This window comes from Apium graveolens, chromosome 8 (assembly GCF_009905375.1).
Source record: "Apium graveolens cultivar Ventura chromosome 8, ASM990537v1, whole genome shotgun sequence".
NCBI lineage: Eukaryota > Viridiplantae > Streptophyta > Magnoliopsida > Apiales > Apiaceae > Apium > Apium graveolens.
Genome location: NC_133654.1, coordinates 243,077,675 through 243,091,013, shown reverse-complemented (window position 1 = coordinate 243,091,013; position 13,339 = coordinate 243,077,675). Strand labels below are relative to the sequence as shown.

The window sequence follows — 13,339 nt, the reverse complement described above, 5'->3', positions numbered from 1 at the left end:
TCGAACGACAAGTTTATGATAGTACAAGGAATAGTGAAGCTTTCAGGATCTTTAAGCTTCGTAGGCAACTTTTGTTGCAGCACATCACTGCATTCCTCCGTAAGAGCAAAGATCTCTAAGTCATTGAGCTTCACTTTTCGAGAGAGAATACCTTTCATAAACCTCGCATAGCTAGGCATCTGTTCAAGAGCTTCAGCGAAAGGTATGTTGATATGAAGTTTCTTGAACACCTCCAGAAACTTAGCAAATTGTTTATCCAACTTCTACTTCTGCAGCCTTTTAGGAAAAGGAGGTGGAGGATAGACCTGTTTCTCCCATGTATTACCCTCAGGAGGAGTGTGTTCCATATTTTTCTTCCTTGATTCCACTTCTGCTTCCTTCTGCACATCTTCTTCAGCCAAAAACTTCAGATTCTGGGACTTGGGATTTTTTAGGACTTGCAACCTTCCCAGACCTCAATGTAATTGCCTTAACCTGCTCTTCTGCCTCCCTCTTGCTTGGAACTTCTGTATCACTAAAAGTGTTCCTGGTAGTCGATTCAATAAGGCGTTAGCAATTTTTCCTATCTGGTTCTCCAGAGTCTTGATAGAAACAGCCTGGCTTTGGCATATAAAAGCCTGGTTTTTGCACATAAGTCTCAACTCCTCCAATTCAGATTTTTTATTCGAAGATTGACCTGCATTATGAGTTTGTTGTTGAAGTTGGAGTTGTTGTCTTGGTGCAAATTATTGCTGAAAACTAGGAAGGTTGAATTATTTTCCTCCAAACTGCTGGAATGGCTGCTGTATCGCATTCTGATTGTTGCTCCATCTGAAGTTAGGATGATTCCAGTTGTCAGGATGATAAGTGTCTGGAACTGGTTGCTGCGATCTCTGAAAGTTGCTCACGAACTGAGCTGATTCACTAGATATAGCGCATTGCTCCGTCGCATACGAACCTTCACATAGCTCACAAACACCGGTTATCTGATTAACACCATAGTTAGCCTGAAAATCGATCTTCATAGACAACGCCTTTAATTGAGCAGTGATAGCCGTAGCTGTATCTACTTCAAGAACTCCTGCTACCTTGCCATGTGGCAATCTCTGGGTCGGATACTGACATTCATTAGCAGCCATTAGTTCAATTAGATCATAAGCTTCATCGTAGCTCTTAGCCCATAATATTTCACCTGATGCTGCATCGAGTATGGGTCTTGACTGTGCTCCCAAACCATTGTAAAAACAATTTATGATCATCTAACCAGGCATGCCATGATGAGGACACTTCCTAAGCATCTCCTTGTAGCGCTCCCAAGCTTCACATAGATTTTCTCCCGATTTCTGCACAAATTGAGTAAGAGCATTCCTGAGTGCAGCTGTCTTCGCCATAGGGAAGAATTTAGTAATAAATTTCTGAGCGAGATCCTCCCAAGTAGTGATAGAACCTGCTGGTAGAGAGTGTAACCAGCACTTAGCTTTATCCCTAAGAGAAAAAGGGAAAAGTCTCAGCTTCACAGCATCTTTAGAAACATTTTTGAACTTGAAGGTGTCACAGATCTCGATGAAATCCCTAATATGCATATTAGTATATTCCTTTGGAGAACTACCAAACTAGATTGAATTATGTACCATCTGAATATGCCAGGTTTGATCTCAAAGGTATTAGCTGCAATTGCTGGCCTGAAAATGCTAGATTGAATATCATTGATCTTGGGTTAAGAAAAATCCATCAAGGATTTCGTTCGTGTTGCTGGATCTCCCATTGTAATGAGTACCTGAAACACAACAAGTAAACCGTAAAAGTAAAAGAGTCCGAGTCAGTGAACTTTAACGACCACTGATGACAAGCACATAAAATAAAAATTAACACCGAGTCCCCGGCAGCGACACCAAAAACTTGTTAGGGCGAAAATATGCGCTAAAATTCACGCAAGTATACGCGTTTGCAAGTACCATAAGATATAAATCAGATTCGTTCCCACTGAGACTGGTTTAGGTTAAGTTCAATTTATGCACCTATGCAACAACGGTATGGTTATCATTCAATGCTAAGATAAATAACAAATTGGGTTTTGATTAAACTAAGAGATTATATTAAATAGCATTAATTAGGAGAATTGAGGTTGAATTACTTATATGAGACAAACATGGGATTCTAACTTCATTACCACTTCATTCAAAGTCATTGTTCTTAACCTCAGCATGCAATGGTGATGACACTAATCAGATAATATGAAACTAGTAAATGCCAACTTTCGTTGTACGAATACCCTACTACCAAGCATCCACAAAAGAGATAGAACTTGAATATATACCAATTATGCTTAGTCCTTATATGTCTATAAGAATTGAAAGCATAACGATTTAATGCGCAAGTTGTCTATCGTGATTATATAGGAAAAGTAAGATGGTTAAAATTACCTACGAATCATGCATAACAATAACACTTGAACCTATGCTAGCATGGCAAGTTCTAAACCTCTATAATCAATATCGCTTCAATAGAGATTAACATGCTATCTTATATGTTAGCTACTCATATAAGACGAATAAGCACAACCAATACTAGGTTATCATACAATCACCACACACTAAGATATTGAAACAATTTAACTAAATAAATCCATAAATAAATCCGTTAGAACCCCACGATAACGATTAGTTCTTAATCGAACTCATCATCACCGTGGGTTACAATGAAAGCATGATAATAAACAATATAAGAGTACTATAGTTCAAGACAAATTGAAAACAAGCATCCAAGTATCAAATATATTAAAGAAAACAAAAGTCTTCTTCTTCATAGCCTTCTCGTGCTCTCTAGGTCTTCTTATTGCTCTTCCAGGTCTCCTTGTTGTTAAAAGCATATTTTTATTGATATATATAGGCTTTGTGACGACTGAGTATTTTGCGACGTAATTAAGTCAATAAAGTATGCTTTATGTGATGTGATTATAATTATGTGACTAAGTGTTGATTAATTGTCTTTTCTGTATATTAGAATATAAGAGCATAAATAAAAGCGTTCCAATTTAAAGAGTCAGCTTAGGAGTTAAGCTGTGTTGTCGGGCCGTCTGGTAGAACGGAACCCGTCCTAATAAGGAGTTAAAGAATATAAAATGTGAATTATGTGTGATTGAATGAAATGAATGTGTAAATAAAGTATTTTGTCCTCAGTGATGTGTCGGTCGATAATGATAATGAGTAGCGTAATCGAAATGCTGAGCGTCGGGCCGTCAGGCTGAACGTGACCCGGTACGCGTAGAAAAGGATAAAGATTAAAGAAGGACAAATTCTCTGTCCAGACCTGAGTTGTTATGTGTTCGTATATGTGTGATTACTGGTCTGTGTGCATGACTATGTGCTCTGTGATATTTTTATGAATTTAAAGGAATTATTTGATTTAAATAAATGTTTATTTAACCTTCATGCATTTTTATAAAATTATCCGAGTAAGATAAAAACATGGGATTTGTTTTGTTGTCTTCATAGTAGTCCTAGAGACTTTTTAAAAATGATGAATGGATTTATTTGGTGGTCATTGCATTTTAATTGATTTTTATGTGGAAAAATATTTTTATTAAGGCGAGCTTGTGAAATTCATATAAAATCAACCGTTCACTGAAAAGTTTATTATAAGTAATGGTTGGAAAGCTAATTTCGAGATCTACGTATTAAAATTGTCATTTGCAATAATTTTTGACTTTCCGAGAGAGATATATTTTATAATTGATTTTATTACATTTGAGTAAAAAGAAAGGATCAAATAAGCATAAAAAGGAATTAGTAATGTATTAATTTGCCCTTGTCTTTGATGGTGTATAAATTTATTCTTTCCCCCCCTTTTCTTTTCTTTTCCCGTGCACCCCATTTCCCCTTCTTTCTTTCTTTTCTTTACTCTCTCGGCTACACACTCTCTCTCTCTCTCGGCTCCCTCCATCTCTCTTCTCTCTCTCTTGCATGCAACACCTATTCTTCACTCAAACTTAAAGATATTGCTCTTTATAGTTTCTATTTTCGGTATACTTCTCAAATTCCATTTGCATGTAAGTATTTGTGTAAGTGTTTTGGTGATGATCTCTATGGTTGTGTTCAAGGAAATTGATTTCTTGGTACAAAACTATAAGAGTAAATTCAAGAGGATTATGTGGTTTAAAACTCAAGAGGAGACCTGTTGCGGGCTCTTTTAAGTTCGACCACCACCGGCTATGATCTAAGGGGAGCCGATGGAACTTTAATGATGTGTTAATATGAATTTTAAGCCTTGCATGTTTGGTTTTTGAAAGATCAAAAGAGTTTTTGGTATTTCCTTTAAAACTTGAGTATGTGATTGATAGATGGATTGCATTGTTTGTTTTAAAAAGAATTTGGATGTGTGTAAATGATTTGATGCTTAGAAAATTAAATTTGAGGGTTGCATGTTGGGGATTTTTGGTTCGGCTTTGTACTAATAAAAAGGGAGAATTGGATTTGATGACTTGATCTTGGTAAAAGCTAAGCCTAATTAGTGAAAAATGTGATTGCATGTTAGTTTTAAAGAAGAACAAGTAATGCATATCAATGTTTAGTCCTTGAGTTGTGAATCTTGATTTTTAGCCGAATAGAAAATGGGTCTAGAAGAGATTTACTCGATGATTAAGTGAATGCATGCTTGAATAATTTGATTAAAGCCCGAGTCATTATTGATGTTTTGTTTGTGATTTAGAAATTTTGATGAAAATAAGTCAAAAGACTAAGTTAAGGTTTAAAACAAGTTAGGAATGTAATCTAAGACTTTGCATGTCAAAAATTGATCCTTGCATGCATGATTATTGGAAAACCCGAATGGATCATATGGTTAAAAAGAGAATTAAGTTGATTTTTGCTAAATATCTTAGTGGCTAGTGAGAACTTGATTGCATGGCAATGATTGGATGGTGTTCGTGTTCGAATTTTGATAATTAAAAGAAGGTGTTGATTATGATTCGGATTTTTGATTAAAAGGATGAAGTTTAATTGCGAAAATGACTCTTGTGATTTACATTATTTGTGTTTGATTATATGAGATTGAAATTGAGTATACGTGGTTGTGTTTTATGTGTATGGCCGAATGGTTTATAAGTAGAAAAGCGACTGATTTGGTTCCAATGCCTTGCTAAGTGATTGCATGTGAAATCCTAGGAGATATGTGATTCATTTGTGTGATTGGTTGTTGTTATGGTTCGAATTAAGGAATAAAATAAAAAGGGAATAAAATGGTTTGTTAATAAGTGACAGTTATGGTCGTAAAAGATTTAGTCATGAATAAATCATGTACTCGTAAGAGCTATAACACTATGATTTAAGTTGATCGTCGAGTATATATAAAAGGTGTAAAGGTTAAGGTTAAAGTATATGATGTGTGATGTGTTATGTGCTATGTGTATAAGCTATACTCGTATATTGAGTCAAGAGTATAATCGAGCTATCGTATTGAGTGATCGTTCCGGGAACGAGAGTTGAGAACTGATTAAGATTTTGGTTTTATTGTAGATTCGGAACGTGAGGGCATTCAGGCTAGGAAAGGAAAGGGTATACTAGGTGGCAGTAGTTCGACCTTCAGGATAGCAAATTCAGGCAAGTACTCTCATTGCTTATGAAAATAAGATATAGAGAGGTTATTGTTCATACCATGTAGAGTATGGAACTCTTAATGATTTGAGATATCCCGTGTTGATCTGATAAACTATTATTTATAAGCTTACTGATTCAACCCTTTGATAACCTGTCTTTTCTGTTCAAGTCATTTATTAAGTCATGAATTGTATTGAACCCTATAATTATCCTTGCAAACCCTATTTAATGATACATCACTTCTTGATCACACTATTGATCCCTAAACAGATGTTGATCCTTCTATTTTAAGTACCTTTTTATCCTTGATATAGAATCCTTAAAGTTGTCCCTTACTTGTCTTGAATCACTCCCTTAACTTTGATTTCTTGAAATTTGACTTAAGAATGAGTTTCGACTAGAAAGAGACCGAATGATTCATATTCTTGGTAATGATAAAATGAATTTAGAAAACCTATTTATTTTTTCAAAACTCAAGGTTTGCCAAACGAATTCCTGATGGATTGGATTGGGACGTAAGAGGCTAGTGGGACTAGTCCAGTCATGGTTCGAGGCTAGCGGGGCTAGTCCAACTTAAGGCTGAAATTATGCCGATTGGTACCTTAAAGACCGGATAGAGGTCGGTACGGGCTGATGACCCGTATTATAATGAAATGGAAAGATAAAATGATCCAATCAAGGGTTCTAAATGATTATTTAAAAGGGAACTGAAACTTTCTGTTCAGTAAATTGATTCTTGAAAATGAAAATGGTTTATATTGTTTTGAAAAGAGTTGATTATGTTAATGTGAAGCTCAAAGCTCGAGAACCCTGATTTTTAAATCTGTTGATCATATGATTGATTCCATATAATGAAATACTGTTGCTTTCCTCTTTCTGAAAGATCTATTCTGATCCTTTAATGATTTGTGATAAATGTCGGCTTTCGTCCTGCATTGAGCCTTGTTCCTTGAAAGCCCCACATTATCCTTCATAACTTTTCCTTAACCCAAAAGCTGGAAATCTGCCACCTAGAACAAACAAAGTAGAATGCCCTGAATTTGGTAAAGTATATTGTGGATTTGATATCGTAGAACTGCTTTATAGTTACTTGCTGAGTTTTATACTCATATGTTTTGTTTTAATTTAACCATGGCAGTTAAGCAAGAAGATGGCCAGGCTTAGGTGCACTGCTCGTAAGAGCGTACCTGGTGGTCCCTACCGTGTTGAGGACTTCCGGTTGCCAGAGCAGGTAGTGGTATTTCTGAGTGAGCAAGCTCTTAGAAGGAAAGTTGTAAAGATACAATGGGTTATCTGTCGGTTCTCAGCCGGAATCGATTATGTTTACTGAATAATATTTTGGGGTTGTAAGTTATATTTTATGATTGGTAGTTGTAATCTTGTCTCATACTCTATCATGTTTGATCCTGTTAGTAGTTAATCGGGGTTTATGCTTATTTAATTATTAGATGAAAGGTGTGTGGGTCCTCATTTCCCAACCCCGAGATTGAGGGCGTCACAAGTTGGTATCAGAGCTACAGGATCTAGTCCCTGAGACAAGTTAAGAATAAAAAGGGTATTTTGGGTATATATCTATATCGCGAGAGAGTTCGACTCATATAGAGTTGAGTTAGTGTTAGTCCTTTAACAATATAGCAAGAATTATAGAAGGGGGGTTGAATGGAATTCTTGAACCTTTTTCTCGAAATAAAAATGTTCAACTCGAATATAGATATAAATGTTTTGATTAGCACAATGCGGAATAGAAACTTAATTGAATCAAAACATAATTAATTAAAAACAAGAGTCTTTAAAAACTTTCTGGTGGATTAAAACAATTCCACCAGAGATATATATTATATATCGAGAGGACTCTATGTGCAAGACTGCTCACAGCTGCTTACAAATCGAACTGCTGAAAATACAGGGAAATGCTAAGGATTTTGCTTACAAAGATTTCTCTGTTTTTGTTTCTCAACACTTATCTTTTTATTTGCTACGTTGTTGGTTTATATATTACCAAGATTACAAAGTCAAAAAGACTGAATAAATATAAAAACTATCAGTCTTAAGCTTTGCTGCTTTTCGTCCTCTATTACCCAGATAATGGGCTTCCAGAGTAGATTTGTATACACCTCGACGGCTGTGCTCAGCTTTCACTGTTCAACTGCTGTTTGAATTCTTTACATGATCATCCATTGGATTCTATGAACATCCGTTGGATATATGATCATCCGTCGACTTTCTGAACATCCGTTGATGGCTTCAATGATCATCCGTCGACTGCTATATTAAACATCCGTTGATTGTCATTTGATCATCCGTCGATGGCTTTGTTAATCATCCGTCGGTAGCTGTTTTGGCACTTGACTTCATTTCACTTATGCAGAATTACAAGACATCATTTATATACAATTAATCAACCTATTCTGCATATCTAGTTAAAGTCAACATGACTTATAGGCTACTACAGAATCTATACAAAGATGTATACAAAAATTTGCTACAGACTTATTATTACATAAGCTACTCACTCGATGGATAATTAGTTAACATCCGTCCGGACTATAATGAGTTATCCGTCGGGACTATAATTCTTATCCGTTGAGTGCTACATTATTTCACTAAGTAAAAATCCACTTAGATGTTTTGTTTTATGAAATCATCAAGTACACAACATATGCACAACAATCTCCCCCAATTTATGTCTACCGGAATTGTAGCCATAAATTAAGAGATACTTGATGATAACAAAACATCCTAAACATATAGCTTTAAAGATAAGCAAATAATACTGAAAGTGCTTCAAATAATCAAAATGAACAAGGTTTGACTCACAGTCATTTCAAGATGCTCCTCTAGCCTGAGCAGATTTTTCTAGTTTCTTGAAGGTCTGGTTCTTCTTCCAAGCTTTCTGTTGTTTTCATTAATCTGATTTTGGAGCTGTCTGTGGAATTCCAGTTCATCAGATTCTGAGAGATCTAGCTTTTCTTGCATTTCCAAGAGAGTCTCATTGCTAGAGATACTCAATTGGTCTTCTAATCTGAAGAATCTTCTCACACCCTTGTCATCGATGAACTCCATCAGCCAGTAAGGCCTTAGATGCACTCTTATCCCTATGTATGGGATGATTAGAGTCTTTGGGAGTGCATCTTTAGCTCTAACACTCCTTAGTTCTTCAATCTTCTTCAATACTAGTCTTCTTGCAGTTACATTGAACCCAAAGTTCTTCTTGAAGGATGAATAAACTTTAATCAGAACAGCTTGGCTCTCTTGAAGAATCCTGTGAAGAGGCCACACAATCTCCTTTCCTCCTTTGTACTTGAACACTAACCTTTCAGGTAGGTTCCTGTATGCATCAATTCCCCTCACTTCATCCAGTTCATCCAGAAAGAGGTTTAGATCTGAAAATTCTTTGATGTCACACAAGTACAAGTAGTCTCCCTTGTTGACTTTGGGTTGAGCTTTGACTACAGACTTGGATTTAAGTGGTGGCAGCTTCATTTTCTTGACTGCCCTTGACTTTGTCCTTTTTGGCTTGCTAAGGATTGGTAAGCTGAAGTCAGGAATTGGTATGTTATCCCACTCTATTGGCTCATCCTTTGGCACAATAGGTTCACTATGTATATTCCTGTAGGGATCCACCACCCTTATGTCTTCAAATACCACAGAGGGTTTTGATGCTTGAGTTGTAGCTGGTGTGGGTTCCTTAGGAAATTGATCTACCAATTCCTTGTCAACAATATCCAGTATCCTTTTTGTTCTTCTAGCCAATTCTTTCTTCCTTGGGTATTTCTTCTGTTCTTCAATTTTCTTCTTTGATTTAGCAGCTTCAGATGGTTGTGAGGGAATTTGTTGAGATGAGTTCACAGCCTGTAGCTTGGCCAAGATAGCAATCTGCTCTTTCTTTTGTTTAGACTTCTTTGCATCTAGAGCAGCTTGCTTCTTTTCCTGCTTCAATCTGGCTTTTTCTTCTCTCTTTGCATGAGCAAATTGTGGATGTCCAGCTACCACACAAATTTCCTTTCCATTTCTGAATATCTTAGCAATTCTCCTTTTTGAAGCTGAATCAGCTGGATCTTTATAGAAGACAATTGATCTTGACAGAAGCTTCTTCTCATCAGGCTTGGGTGTCTCATAAACATTGTCCAAGGGGTTCTTCAAAGATGATTTTGGATAATTTGCCCTTGGTTTTAGAATTGTTTTAGCCTTTGGAGACTAGATGCAGGAAGATTGTCCTTTTTCCAGATAATTCATGCTCATCTCATTCACACTGATTGGCTTGACTTGAGAGTGATGGATGGCTGACTTAACTGGTTCCTTGCCGAGTTCAAACTTTTTCTGAATCTCCTCATCAATCTTCTCCCAGTTGATCAAACTCAACTTTCCTTTTTCAGCAACTTTCAAGTTTGCTGCTGCTGCTTGAATTAGATCTATACCATCTGCATTTGGTGGCTTGGAGACAGTAATTGAAGGTACAATTACTTTGCTGATTTGTACTTAAAGTTTCTCCCACTCACTTGGTCCTTTCTCCCCCTTACTTGATTCTCTCTCTCCCTTTTTGTTATCATCAAGTTGAGGAGTCAGGCCTTGTGCTTCAGCCAGTTGCATGAGAAGATTTATCTGAGTCTGTTGATTTTGAAGAAGGATAGCCACTGAATTCTCAATAACTTGAACTCTGTCTTCCAGCTTGGCCAGCTTCTTGTCAGAATCTGATTCTCTCCTTAATCTTGGTAATAGATCTTGCATGGTATCATATGGCATGACTGAATCCAGCTTCTCAGAATTGTAGGTCTTCAAGTCACCTATATCCTTTTTGAGTTCATCCACACTCAGATTATGTCTTAACTGCTGGATCTTCATGAGATGTAGAGAGTCTAGATGAGCTTGAAGAATAGCCTTGGTACCAACATCTGAAGTTTCCTGGAGGGCCTTTTGAATAGCCATCACTTGCTTAACAAAAGATACACCAAATTATCCTGGTGTAGATTCCATTGTCCATGCCCATTCGGGTAAATCTAAAACAGAACTTGGGCCTTCATCTCCCCCTAAGTTCATGCTTCCATCCAAAGAAACAGAGTCATCATCATTAGAATTTACTTCAAATTCTTCAGATGGCTCACCAGCTTGAGAAGGCATCCTATTGACAACAACTTTATCTCTTTGAAGAGATTCTGAGGTGTGTACTAAGTTCAAAGTCTGTTCTGCCTCCACATTGCCCTGAGCAGCCAACAATTGATAGGCTGACACAGGATGAGTAAAAGTGTCAGCATCCAAGGAAATGTTATCAATTACAGCTTGGTAATGTTGCTGAAATTATCTTTCCTTTTCAGCATCATCCACAATCATTGACTCACTAGCAATGGCTGGATCCACCCTTATTTCTCCTGTACCTGCCTTTCTCTCATAATCTCTCTTTTGTTGCATCAGGGTATCACCCTGGCTCCCCACCCTCACACCCTCACCTTCACCTACTAAGGTGGGACTCCTCTCACTCACTTGTGCCAATCCTGAATAAATGGATTGCTGAGTTTCACTATTTTCCTCTCCTTTTGCCTGGGAGCAACCCAGCCTCTCACTCAATACACTCTCCTCTCTCAGTCCTAAGAGTCACTGTACAACCACTAAGTCTTCTGCACTTGAAATAATTGAAGTATGAAGTTATGCAGAGACACTCAACGGATAAGTGATATCGAGTGAGTGGTAATGCTATCCGACGGATAACTACTGTTAAGCTTATCCGTCGGGATACAATCACTACTCGACGGATGAGCAATATCCATCGAGAGAGTAGAAATTGTTATTCCTAGTGGACTAACAATGAGATTTACAGAAGGGGGTTGAATGTAAATCTCAAAACTTTTTCAAGTTTTGAGCAGTTTTAAAGGCTTTGTGTTGAAGATAAACAAGTGTGTGAATTGCTTTAAGCTAATACAGACAGATATATATTCAAGCACTAATGTAAAGAACACAACAGACCTTAAAAACTTTTCTGGTGGATTTTTGTTCCACCAGAGATGGTATTTCAGAAAATCTGTGATTCAAGATGTTGATCACAGCTGCATCCTAGTACAAACTAGATAATTTTTCTCTCAAGATTTTTCTAAACAGCACTGGAAAAATTCTTATCTAATTACTAGCTGCTACTTGGTTTATATATCACCAAGTGTACAAGTGAAGACAAAGATAAAAATACAATAATAAAATAAGTTCTCCACTTGTTTCTTCTCCATATCACTCAAGTACTTTGTTGACTATTGCCTCTTTGTACTAGAGTAGAACGGCTGCTTTTTCTGATGTTCCTGAAATTAGGCTTCCACATTTCAGTTATCTCTGTCAACCCATGTGCCTCTGTCTGCTGTTACAACTACCACTTATCAACTGCTATTTAACAGAACATCCGTTGAAGCCTTCATCCATTGATGGCTTTATCCGTTGATGTGTTAGCAGTTGAAGCTCTATCCGTTGAAGCTTTAGAGACATCCGTTGAAGCTTTGTTTCTCATCCATTGAAGGTCTTTAAGACATCCGTTGATACCACTTCATTTATACAAAATTACAAGGCATGAAATATTTACAATTGGCCTTCCTATTTGCATATCTTCTAGTAGTCAACATGACTTATATTTTCTCTCAACTTCTAAGAATTATATCTTAAATACAGTGACTGAAATGTGCTACAACACTAGACTTATTTCTAAGTAAAGCTGCACCATCAATGGATAGCCAAAGTGGTCTTATCCGTTGAGGCTGCAAACACTAAACTTCTATTTAAGTGTTTTGTTAAACATATCATCAAACTAATGCACATATATTCCTAACAATCTCCCCCTATTTATGTCTATAAGAATTGTAGACATAAATTCAGGGTTAACTTGATGATAATAAAACACTTAACAAATATATGAATTGAAACTAAGTAGAAATTTAAAAGTGCTGCAAAAGTGTATGTACTAGGAGGTAATTGAAGATTTACAGAATTTCCAAGGGTGCTCATTTAGTCTGAGAAAATCATCTTTTTCTTCTTTGTTCCCTTGTTTTCTTTCCTAGCCCTTTGTCATTTTCCTCAATTTGGAGTTGGAGTTATCTGTAGAATTCAGCTTCATCTTCATTACTGATATCCAACTTAGATTGCATTTCCTTGAGAGTTTCATTGCTGGCAATCTTGAGTTGGTCTTCAAGTCTGAAAAATCTTCTGACTCCTTTATCATCTCTAAATTCCATCAACCAATGAGGTGATTTGTGGATTGTAATTCCCCTTTCTTGAATAAGTAAAGTTCTGGGCAAAACATTGGGCTCCCTCCAAGTTTTCCTTATGTTGGCAATCTTGTTGAGAATTTCAGTCTTGGCAGTCCTGGTAAAGCCAGAATCCTTTTGTATGGCTGAAAAGACTCTGATCAAGGTAGAGTAGCCTTCATTCAGAATCCTGTAGAGAGGCCATGTTCTTTCCCCAGCTCCTTTGTATCTGAACAACAATCTCTCTGGTAGCTGTCTGTAGGCAGCTATTCCCCTTACATCCTCCAGCTCATCCAGATAGAGTTCAATGTCTGAAATTTCTTTTATGTCACAGATGTGAACATAATCATCTTTAGAAATGGGTGGCTTAGGCTTAGGTTTTTGTTTTTGAGTGAATTTCTTAGAGGTTAGGGGAGGTGTAGATTTGGATTTTCTTTTCTGTTTCTTTGGTAGTGGAAGAGTGGTTAAAAAGGTAGGCAATTTGATGGTGTCCCAATCAATAGGTTCCTCTTTTGGGATGATTAGTTCACCATGGATGTTTATAGTGGGATC

At 36.8% G+C, this 13,339-nt stretch overlaps 1 non-coding gene across 1 annotated transcript; it reads left to right on the top strand.

Annotated features, from left to right (window-relative positions):
• Nucleotides 1-1,248: 1,248 nt before the first annotated feature.
• LOC141681996 (small nucleolar RNA R71) lies at nt 1,249-1,355 on the top strand. Its single transcript, XR_012559400.1, has one exon. It is a non-coding gene; the product is annotated as a small nucleolar RNA R71 (small nucleolar RNA).
• Nucleotides 1,356-13,339: the final 11,984 nt, after the last annotated feature.